This window comes from Lissotriton helveticus, chromosome 3_1, assembly GCF_964261635.1.
Source record: "Lissotriton helveticus chromosome 3_1, aLisHel1.1, whole genome shotgun sequence".
NCBI classification, from domain to species: Eukaryota; Metazoa; Chordata; class Amphibia; order Caudata; family Salamandridae; genus Lissotriton; species Lissotriton helveticus.
In genome coordinates, this window is record NC_136061.1 from 1,315,279,485 (window position 1) to 1,315,291,448 (window position 11,964).

An 11,964-nucleotide genomic window follows, 5' to 3' on the forward strand; every position below is an offset into this window, starting at 1 on the left:
ATGCTAGTTACTTACCTAGCCCAGGAAAATCTGGAACTGAACAAAGAAAAAACAAAAGTGCTCCGGTTAGTGGAGCAAAAGAAACTCACTTTTAAATCGGCAATAAACTAAGCAGAGGCAGAAGAAAAGGAATCCTATAAGTACCTAGGAGTAATCCTCGGACAAGGTCACTCAAATAAGGAGCACACTTTGGCAATAAAAGCAAAATCACAAACACTAATTTACGCGTACAGACAATTACAACTAAAAATGGCCGGCCCGAACTACACACACCTTTTAAAGGTAATGGCTGCACAAATTTTACCAACACTGTCATACGGCCTAGTAACGTGGCTTGGAAGGGAGGCGAAAATATTAAACAAACTACAAAATAAGATATATAAAGCAGAGTTCAAACTGCCACAGTCAGCTTCTCCAGCACAAATCCGCCTTGAATTCAGCCTACAAAACCAAAAATTTCGGTCAATGAGTAACTTTGTTAAATTATGTCATAAATTTCGCTCAGCTCCAATTGAGTCAATGGACAACATTTGCTGGAAAGAAATAAAGTATCAGGAAAGCCAGCCATCCACAAACTCATGGGGAAACTACCTGAGCACCTGTCTGTCCGAACTGGAACTCTTAGAAGAATGGAAAAAAGAAACCGACCAAGCATATTTTAGCAAAGTAGCTAATGGTGCAGCAAAAAGGAAATCATTGTTGGAGAGCAAAAAAACATTAACTCTACGTCGACACGCATGGACAGTAATCTCGTCTTACAATCAACAAAAGCCACAGGAGTATTCAGCCACGCATTTTAGTCAGGACTTGAAAAAGATTTATATTGACTATCAAATGGGCCAGCATTACTCTAAGGACTTAAGACCATCCTGGAAACATCAAAAAGAAAGTCCCCATTGCAGACTGTGTGGATATCATGACGAAACTTTAATGCACCTGTTATGTGTATGCCCGGCACTCATGGCTTTAAGAAGACAGTACCTACGCGACATCTTCATCACACTGAACATAGACTCATGTCGGCAAGCAGTAAATAAGCTGGCTGGGAGGTACCTCTTCCTTCCTGGCCTGTCGCGGCCTTAAATACATGAATGAGGTAAAAAAACGGTTACAAGAAACTTAATATAAAAAACAACAACAAAAATAACACCTCACTGGGTACAAGGAACTGACAGTGGCCGGAAGATAAGAGGCATACATAATTCCACCACATCTATAACCAAGAATTTGAACTTAAATATGTACTGTATCGGGGGAAACTAAGAATAGTTTTAAAATGATATACGGACGTTCAATAACGAATGTAAATACTTACAGCTTCTAATTTTTTATTTTTTTATTGAACGAATATTGTAACGATTTTTATTAATCACTCAATAAAATTTTACTTACTTACTTACTTACTGTGGGCCCTTTCAATTGAAAAGTAGCTAGATAGAGTCTTGGGATAAAGGTGTTTCGTAATGAGGTCCACCACATATAGATCCACTGCCGGCCCCTCTACTCTCTCCGGGACACCCAAAATGCGAATGTTATTGCGGCAGGCACGGCCTTCGTAATCGTCGAGTTGCTGCGACTTTCTTTCCTGCTTTTTCTGCAATTCGCGCATCTGTGTTTGCAGCTCTGAGGTGTCCGTCTGTAAGGCACTGGTGACTATTTTTTGCTCCTTGACTCTCTCATCCATCTTTCGGAAGTCGGCCCGAAAGAGTGAAACCTCAATATTAACCGAAACCACTGATGTCTGCACTCCACTGATAGCAGCCATAACATCATGAAGGGTGGGCTCCGAGTCCTGCGCCGATGTCGCTGCGTCGCCCTCCCTCTATGATCTCGGGGAGCTGCTTTTGTCTCCAGCCTTGGACCACACACATTTTGCTAGTTGTTTTTGGGGGTTACCCCTGGGACCTCTCCCTCCTGTTGCCATTATGGCGCTCTGTCAGCCAGCACCCTCGGCAGGGGAAAGGGCAGTCAAGGTATCTCTACCCCAGAGTCGTCCTCTCAGTATCTCACAGCTGTCTGGATCGGTAGGATTTTCTCCACTGGGCCCAACCTCCAGAGATATGGTCAGTGTGTCGAATTGTTCAGACACCCCAGCCTCAGGACATTCTCCGCAGCCAGCGTAGCTGTCTCATAGATGGAGTTGCGCTTTCTGTGCCAACGCTCGACTAGCAATGGGGGGGGGGGCGCTTCAGCACTTCACCATTTGCTAGTCTTCCCTTGCTCTCTGCGGGTCTCACCAGTCCCCAGACGCTGGTGATAGGACCTTCCAAGAGCCCGCATCTCCACTGCCACATGGGTCACAGAGCAGCCTTCGCCACGCGAATGACCGAAGGGGGACTTAAATACAATTTTTGTTTTTTTACTAGTCTTCCCCTTTGTTTAGCACCTTTGCTCCAAACACATCTCCTACAATCTCTCTTGCACTGGTACCACGTCTTTCTCAATGTGGTGGCTTCCCTTCCAAACTTGTCAAATCCTCCTTAGGAAATACAACAGCCACATACATGTGCCATACCAATTCAGTGGTAACCAGACATACGCATTTCTCTCACACACAAAATACACATTTGGAACCACTTGTACTGTCTCTTGTAAGAACTTCTTTGCAGAAGCCTCAATTGTGAAGATATGATCGAATACACTCTGTCACACAAATATCTTGTCATAGTATGTCTTTACCTGCCTAATGCAAAGCTTTCCTCACTGTTCCCAGTCTATAGCAATTGGATCATAACTTCCCCTAGCCTTTTCAGCTAACTCTTCCTTGGTCCATTCGAAATTTCCTTTCCTATTGTTAAGCTTAACCACCAATGACCTATGTCTATCTCCTACTTGATCTACACATTTATTTTCTATGTCAGTTAAGATGCATGTCAAATTATGTCTATGTGCATAAGGTGTGTCTAATGTAACAGTAGGGCCTCAGGTGTGAAATAATTTCCCATTCTTTCTCCTTGTTTGTAATAATCATACTTGTTCAGATGCTTGTAAGCTGGTACCTCTGAAAGCACCACATCATAATTTAAGAAATAGTACTCCTAAAGACCCTTACCACAGAACATTGCTAAGCAACAGACTACAAGTAATACTGTATGTCAAAGGCAGATGATGGTACCTGATACCCTCCTCAACAGACGCAGGTAATTGCATACACACATAGAAATCTCTCACATCAATCATATTTACACACTCATACAGCAACTTTGCATAAGTATTCAAGGTATAATCACCCTTAGACAAATCTACGTGCAACAAGTGACTAGTCTGTTCTATCAAAGCACTGTCAGCTCCTAATGTACCCTCCTTTGTGCTAGAAGTGGTAGGTGCGGATGTCCCATGTACTCCCACTCCATTAACTTCAGCTTCATGGGAACCTATAACGGACATAGTAATGACTACGGCTATAACTTACGATCATTCTTACTATAAGTGTTCCTGTTATACATTTGTGTCTACGATTCAAATTTTAAGACTCCATTTTCAACTGAGTTCGGATTGTGACTTTAAGAGGATAAATGCAAGTCTCTTTCTCTGCCCCTCACTGTTGCACAACAAAGTTCATGTGCAGTTGCTTGAAGTCGTGGAAATATTTTTCGCTCAGTTTGAGACACACTTTTTTACACATCTGGAAGACTTCCCTAGCCCTCTTTCTTCTTCTACGGAAAAAAGTCCCTTATTTTACTCTTCTTCCATCCAGCCTAGGTTATCTTCTTTTGAGCAAAAGATTGTATTTACAGTTCACAGTTCAATGTACATCCCTTATGGAATCTGTTGGACTCGGGCCTTGTGGCAGGTTCACCCCTGAACTTTTTGCCTTAAATTATAGTGATTTCTGGTCTTTGCGCACTTTGACACTGTGGCGCAGTGTAAAGTGCGTGCGCACTTGGAGTGCGTGTGTGAGATAGGCCTGCCCTCCCATAGGAATGCATGGGGAATGTGTGTGTCCCTGGTAGTTCCTGATGCGTGGGGAGTGCAGGCTCGAGTTTGGTATGTGTGAACTCGTGAGAGTGAATGCTGCGCAACGATATGTGCGGCTTGTATGTGTCTAGTGGGGAAGTGTCATTCCTAGACATGGCTGTACGTGTGCAGTGAAGGTGCTGGAGTGTGATTGGCTGGAGCTGGCTGGCATGCCAGGCTCCAGGAAGTCTGGATGGGTCTGCCTGGTGGTGAGTGGGAGATTAGCATGAGTGATGTGTGGGAGGAGTGTACCTGTGTCCTGGATGGGCTGGGTTTTCCCCACACAATGCTGGCTCCGCCCCCCTGTGGTGCGTCTAATGACCCAAGCCCTGCCAGTGAATAGAGAGGGTGGTTGAGGTAAACAGAGTACTCAAGAACCAGCTGCGACTGGTTCTGCCCCCACCCTGCCCTCAGACAAAGGAAAATGGTGTATAAAAATGGGGCTGTGTCCCCACAGAAGTGTTCTCTTCCAGGATCCTGAGGGGGCTGTGTTGTACAGGGACTTTGACTCTTTCTCTTAGCTTCATGTTTCCTTGTTGCTCACTTAATGTCACTGTGATATTTCCTAATGACATCATAGAATGTTGGGTGTTTTGCCTGAGCCTAAGGGCAGTTGGAGGCAGGCTGAGTGACAGGGAGGTCACTCCTGGTGGGGTCTCTTAATTACCATCATAAGAACTGGACCTGTAACTATCCTGAATAAATCAACTAAAAATATATCCATGACTCATGAACATCTTTTATATACCACATTTTGGCGACTTCTGGACATCTTTAAAGAACCTACTGTGTGCAAAAGAAGATTAAAGAACCTACAGCGTACAAAAGAAAATTAAAATAAATCTACACATTACTTGAGGATAAATAAGGAATGAAATAAAGAATATTCTACAAAAAAAATAGAAACTGGATCTACAAAAACGAACTCACAGCTTTCAAGTAAGTCTCCGTTTAATTCCTATTTTGAAGCCTCTCATTGACTTTTAAACTTCACATAAATTACAATCAACGCCTTGCCTGGCCCCACCAGTGTCCGTTACAACCCGGACAGCCTGTAACTAAGGCGTATAATCATCCCATGTGAAAACATTGAGAGGAAAGGCATAACCATCTCGTACATTTCAAGACTACTGTCTGAGCTAGCGTGTTTAGAAACGGAACATTGCTGAAGGCGAGTGACATTTCTCAACTCAAAATTTGGTTTAAAATAATAATTGCACTTAAATACTACATAAATGAAATAGACAGCCAAGCGTGTAAAGACATCATATTGCTACTGAAGTATAAATAACACTTGAATGTGAAATACATGAGCTGCTAAGTTTGAAGGAAATTGACAGTGCATGTTTTTTCCGCTTTTCATTGAAAACATGTGTTGAAAACAGCACAGCGCTAACCGAAGTGCACAGGAAGTTATTAATAGTCATCCCTCATGTTTAAGAGTAAAGTGTGCGAGGAGCGCGCGAAGCCTACCTTCTTGCTTCAGTACCGTTTATCAGCAGCCGTTTGTCTGCCTCTGCATCGATCTACTCTCCATCATGCCACTTTCATAAATGATGACGTAGAGCGCAGAGGAAGCGCAAGCCGAGTGGCTCACGGCACGCTCCAGCTTTCAAACGTCCTTTGCCAGTCTTGCAGATCGTAATGAGCATAAGACGTCATGGAAGGCTGAATGAACATCGCGCGGCACATGTAGCAGGTGAGGTGCTCGAGCATTATTTTAAATTTACAATACAGAGTAACCGTCACACTTAAAAGTCTCAAAACGGAAAATGACCATAAATTTCGATAAAGTTCACATTTTCTCTGCTTACAATGTCGTCATCAGCAGTAGCAGGCAGAGATACTTAAAATGGTTATTAAAATGGGTAGTTGTTGGTTAAAAGATGTCGCACATCTCCTTCGAAGCTGACATAGACCATGTACTGATTACACATTAGTGCAGCGTTAATATAAGTGTTATGTCTTTTATTTGTTGTGTCAAAGTTTATAACTCCAAGGTGTACCTCACTAGTAGTTTTTGTGTATTCCTTGTTCGTCCACTCCCCTATCTTTCTTATGGCTTCTTATATGTTTACATCTTCTTGTTTGGCGACATAGCCTGTTCACTTATTTAACAATGATAATAGTTTGTACTAATTGTTTCTATTTGCTCATTTAATGATTATATTAGTTTACATCTATTTGTTCTTTTCCCTAAAGAAAGGAGATATGTTGTACAGGGACTTTGACTCTTTCTCTTAGCTTCATGTTTCCTTGTTGCTCACTTAATGTCACTGTGATATTTCCTAATGACATCATAGAATTTTGGGTGTTTTGCCTGAGCCTAAGGGCAGTTGGAGGCAGGCTGAGTGACAGGGAGGTCACTCCTGGTGGGGTCTCTTAATTACCATCATAAGAACTGGACCTGTAACTATCCTGAATAAATCAACTATAAATATATCCATGACTCATGAACATCTTTTATATACCACAGGCTGCTGCTGCTGGGCCAGAGGACCGCCACTTGGGGTGTCTCCCTGCCTGGAGACCCAGTGTGCTGGCTCTGGGCCCAGCCTTGCCCCCTGCCTTGCTGAAGGACTCTGCTGGACCTTTATTTTACTTATAGCGCCGGGGAGCGCTCTATTTTGGGCCTCTAGCGCTTGAGAGCGCGTTATTTTCGTCATAGCGCTAGAAGCGCTTCATTGGTGAGAGCCGATGCCCACCCGGCATTTTCCCCGGTCTTTGCCGTTTTTGAAGCCCCCTGGCAGGTGCCCACCCTGCCAGGGACATTGTTGCCCAAAGCGAATGCCCTCTTCGCTTTATACTTAATTCCTGGAGGGAGCCCACCCCTCGCTTGCCTCCTCGAGAATCACCGCCGCCCGGCCCGCGACCAGGAAGTCAGGCAGGCCGGGGGCGGTACTGCGGGACACTCGTCATTCCCCGGGCCGCGCTCTGATTGGCTGCCGGCCCGGGACCTAATTGGAGGAAGAAGCTGTCCGCAACCGGCACCTTCCACGGGGCTCCCAGGAGCGAGGGAGAGCCCCGTGGTGACCAGCTGGAAGGAGGGAGCAGAGCCTGGCCGCGAGACCCCGCCGCCCAGGAGGGAGCCGCTGCAGAGGAGTCCTCGCTCCAAGTACCGGTGAGTGGGGCCGGGAGAACGAGTGAAGGGAGGAGGGCGTCGGGACACACTGTCGGTGCCCGCCCTCTCCCCTCCAGCCAGAAGGCCCTTGTTGTGAGCCCTGAGAGGCTCCTGGGCCAAAGTGAATCTCGAGTCCCCCGGGAGGGGACTCCGACGCTCCGGGGGCATTCTGGTGTGCGAGCCCCGGGGCTCCGGGGGCATAATGTGTTCATTTGAGCCCTGAGAGGCTCCAAGTGCCCACATTGTGTTGCGATCCCAGAGAGGCTCGTGGGGGCATTTCGTTGTGCAGAGCCCCGAGGCTCAGTGGCAGCCCATAGTGTTTTGTTGAGAGCCCTGTGAGAGGCTCAAGGTGCCACCTATGTATTAAGAGCCCTGAGAGGCTCAGGGGGACAATTTATTTCTTGAGAGCCCCGCGAGGCTCCCACATTGGCCCCATTGTTGTTGTTGAGCCCTGGAAGGCTCAAACCTTGTTGCACCAGTTGCCCAGCACTTTGTGGGCAACTGCTACGTTTAGGCCCCTGGACACTGGGACACAGGGCGTCCTAGCCCCAACAAGGCCAGAGGGCCTAGGGACAGTCACAGGTGGTGACTTACGTGAGTTTGGCGCTATTGTTCCTTTTGCTGCACCTCTGAATGTGTTTTTATGCGTCATGTGCCTTGTCTTTTACACCTCTGATTGTATTGTTGATGCATCATGTGTTTTCCTCCCTTACACCTCTGAATGAATGTTATGCATTGCATCATGTGTTATGTTCTTACACCCCTACAGGTATTGTGATATGTAGGTGGTTGTTTTCTCCCTAGTACAGGTGGTGCTAATGAGATCCTGGTTACCAGTAGTTACTGGTTGTGTGCTAAAAGTGATTTTACATTCTATGTTTGACATTCTAAGTGCTATTTCTGAAAGTGTTACTTCTGATTCCTGACAGTGGTCCAGGTGGCCCTATCTTGTAAATATCCCCCTGTAAATTCTGCCCGTGCCTCTGGCACATTGTAAAGTGTGTGTTTTATCTAATGTGTTTTGGTGTAAAGCAAAGGCTATTTTTATATAACCTTGTGTGGAGTTTCCTTTGTGGTGGGCCTTTGGGTGTTGTTGCTGGGGTGCGTGTGCAAATACTTAACTTACATCGCCTCCAAGTTTAGCCTTGCTGCTCGCGCCACGTTACCTAGAGGGTGAGCAGGGGTTATCTTGGCGTGTAACTCCCTTGCCCTGACTTGGGAGTGGTGGTCTCTGACTGACTTTGGCGAAAGCCCTGGCCAGCCGGGGATCCCATTTCCAACAGAATCAGAGCCAAGTTCCTCAATGACAGGCTGCAAAGGTTCAGTACGAAATGCTGCAATCTCCTTAGCTGGCGGCTGATATCCAAAAGTTGGAAACGTGAGATCTTCCAAAATCAAGCTCCGTAAGCCACTCAGTCTTGGTGGATCTAGAACAGTCGATGTTAGAACTCCATTAGCTTCTACTCCAGGGACCAACAGTTCAATTTCAATTATCAACACCGATGTTCTGCGCCTCACTCTTCCGCACCTCACTATTCTGGACTTCTATGTTCCTGGAATCCGTAACCAGGTGAGTCCACTCTGGGGAAGTGTATCTCTGGCACGGTACTCTCACTCTCCTCAATCTGCTCAAGCTCCCCTGTGCTCGTTCTGTGTCACTTTGATTCAACTCAGATGATTCAGATATGGGAGCAAGATCTCTTTTTGGTGCAAGTCTCAGGTTCCCTACCACGTTTCACACCAGTTCCTTCAGCTGAGTCTGACTCTATACCACTCGGAATGTTACCGTCTTCCTCAGAGTCTATACCTGGGCCTTGTGTAGCGTACCCCCCTCAGCTCGACCTGGTGGATATCCAGCTTCAACAGGAACCCTCACAGCTTGGCTTGCCCTCTCTGGTGGTCTTGCAACCATGGCTGGATACACTTCAGGGAGAGGAGCGGTTTCTTCTGAGGCTCCTGAAACTTCATGCCTTTAATAAGCGGAATCCAGTTTGGCAAACCACCACACTTCACAGTAGTGTTTGTCATCAAAATCACCTTGTTAGGACCTCAACAACGTGCATAAAGGCAGTTCTTCCTCACACGCTTTCAGATCAGGACCCAGTCCGCCGGGCCCAGGTTATGACAGAGATCTTTCGAGGCCTGTGCAGTGGCAGCTTCAACCTGGTGAGACGCAGAACGAATCACATCAGCCAATCCTTTACATTAGTCAAGGACCAAATCATCGGTGGTGTGTATCAATGGCCGGGCGCATTTATTTCTTGCTCACAGTGCCCTCAGACGAGTGGAGTTGGCATCTAACATCTGGAAGTGATCACTTCCTCGTGCAGAGAGTGCTGAAGCCTCACCTGTGTGTGCCAGCGACCAACACACCAGCGCCACTCTTGGGAGCACTGCAGGTAGGTGGCAGCACCCCGCCTCCCCCATCCAAGTGTGCCAGGACCAAGAGCAGCACCACTCTCAGGGGCACTGCAAGTAGGTGGCAGCACTCCCCTCCACCCTCCATAGTGTGCCAGGACAGAGAGCAGCCAGTAGAGTCATTCCAATATTAGGTGTACAGTAGGTACGTGGGCATCACCCTCCTTTGCAGACTGACCCGCACCCTTCATTGTGTGCCCGGGGAGAGGCACGTACCACCTGCACCACTCTCAGGGGTACAGCAGGTATGTGGGCATCACCCCCTGTGCAGTGACCCGCACCCTTTGTGTGCCTGGGGAGGGGCACGCACCACCTGCTCCACTCTCAGGGGTACAGCAGGTACATGGGTGTCACCCCCCTGTGCAGAGTCACCTGCACTCTTTGTGTGCCCGGGGAGGGGCACACACCACCTGCTCCACTCTCAGGGGAACAGCAGGTAGGTAGGCACGCTGCACCCCTCCACCTCCCCCCAGTGTGCCAGCAGAGGGAGCAGGCATGTGGGCTCTGCCACGCTGACAGAATGTTTTTAGGTTTCGCCTATTATCATTCGCTTGCGAATGTAATAGGCGAAAATTCAAGGGCTTGATCCGACTCGTCAAACCACTGCGGTTTCTTCCCAGTGCATGTGAGGTCACGTGGCCACAAAAGCGGGTCACGTGACCTCACAAGCACGCACATCTCCCTAATCCGCCTAAAACACTTCTCCTCCACTCGCTCGCATTCCCGCCCCCCCACCAGGCTCTCCCGCCCCCATCCGGCTTCCCTCTGCGCATCTGCCTGCCACACACACTTCTCCCCTCGCTCGCAGTCCCGCCCCCCCCAACCAGGCTCTCCCGAGTATTACGAGTATACGAGTATTAGAAACCGCATTATGACTGCCACACACACTTCTCCCCTCACTCGCAGTCCCGCCCCCCCAACCAGGCTCTCCCGAGTATTACGAGTATTAGAAACCGCATTATGACTATCTATATCTCGATACGTGTGTACATCCCTGCGGACCAGAAAGGAACAAGTGCTGCGACTTTTACCATTGGAGTAAAAATCAGCTAATCGCAGGAAATGGCTTATCCCACCATCGTCCTGTTTCCCCAAGCACCCCTGTAAATTGTAATTTATCTTAAGCGGGTCAGAATGGGTGGAGGGGGCGTATTTTCAGCTTTGCTATTGAATTAAAAAAATACATTAAATACAACACTCCAATCAAACTACATTTTTTCCATTCCCGTCTGATATACTTTGTAACAGACAAATGTTTTCACACTTTCTATTGGAACCCTCCAATCACAAACTAGGGTTGCTTCTTGCACCCGCATCCAGTTTGCCCGTGTATTCCGGAAGGGCTTCTTGTACAGTGAGCTCACTCAAATCAGGTCCATATTTGAAAGTATTTAAAAGTAAAGCGCCGAATTGCAGCGCTCCCCTCAGTGTAAAATCACTTCCAGGCATCCGCCAGAGTGCTGCAATCACATACAGAACACATTTTAAAGGACAAATGCTTGTATAGTCTTACTGGATAGCCCATCCGGTTTGCTCGAGCATTCCGGAAATGCTGCCTATCTGTGTGACGGACCAGAATGGGGCCTTTATTTCAATCAATACAATTGGCTAATGAGGTGTCCAATAACAGCACTGTTTATAATTTAAAATTATTTGGAGGCATCTGCCGAAGTGTTTACACTCACTTATAGTACAAACCGCTGTGTCCGAAATGTTACTCATATAAAAAACAAGCACTGGCGTTGTCAATAGGTTTCGCATTTGGAAAGTTGGAGCTATTGGTTTTGTAAATAACATTTTATATTTATATATTGTTATTGACAATGCCAATAACGATATATAAATATAAAATGTCATTTACAAAACCAATAGCTCCAACTTTCCAAATGCGAAACCTATTGGCAACGCCAGTGCTTGTTTTCCTATTCACTCTTGGTGCAGAGAACAAACCGCACACAAATGAAAACAGTGTGAGTTGTGGCTTCGCTTTACACTCTGCGCTCATCTTCTTGACAAACACTTTTTCGGAGAGGACTAGCGTTCTGTATTTCATTTACGTATCTGTGGCAATCCAAGCAGTAACTGCTACAGCTTAGGAATTGTGCAAGACACGCGCGTGGCTTTTGGGAAACAGGCATTTACTATGCAATAGGTGTTGCATTTACGTGTGTTTGAGCTATTGGCATTATAAATGACAATGCCTTTTATTTATGTTTTAAAAACCAAAACATAAATAAAAGGCATTGTCATTTACAATGCCAATAGCTCAAACTCACGTAAATGCGAGACCTATTACATTGCAAATGCTTGTTTTCTCCCCCACCCTTGTTTGCTTGATGCAAGGTTCATGTTTTTTCACATATTTTCTAAATATTCCAGATGGATTTAAATATAAAGCATATTTACAAACTATGACATCATTCCCACCTTTCTTGCTATTTTGTCTTCATTTATCGAAGACTGCGGCT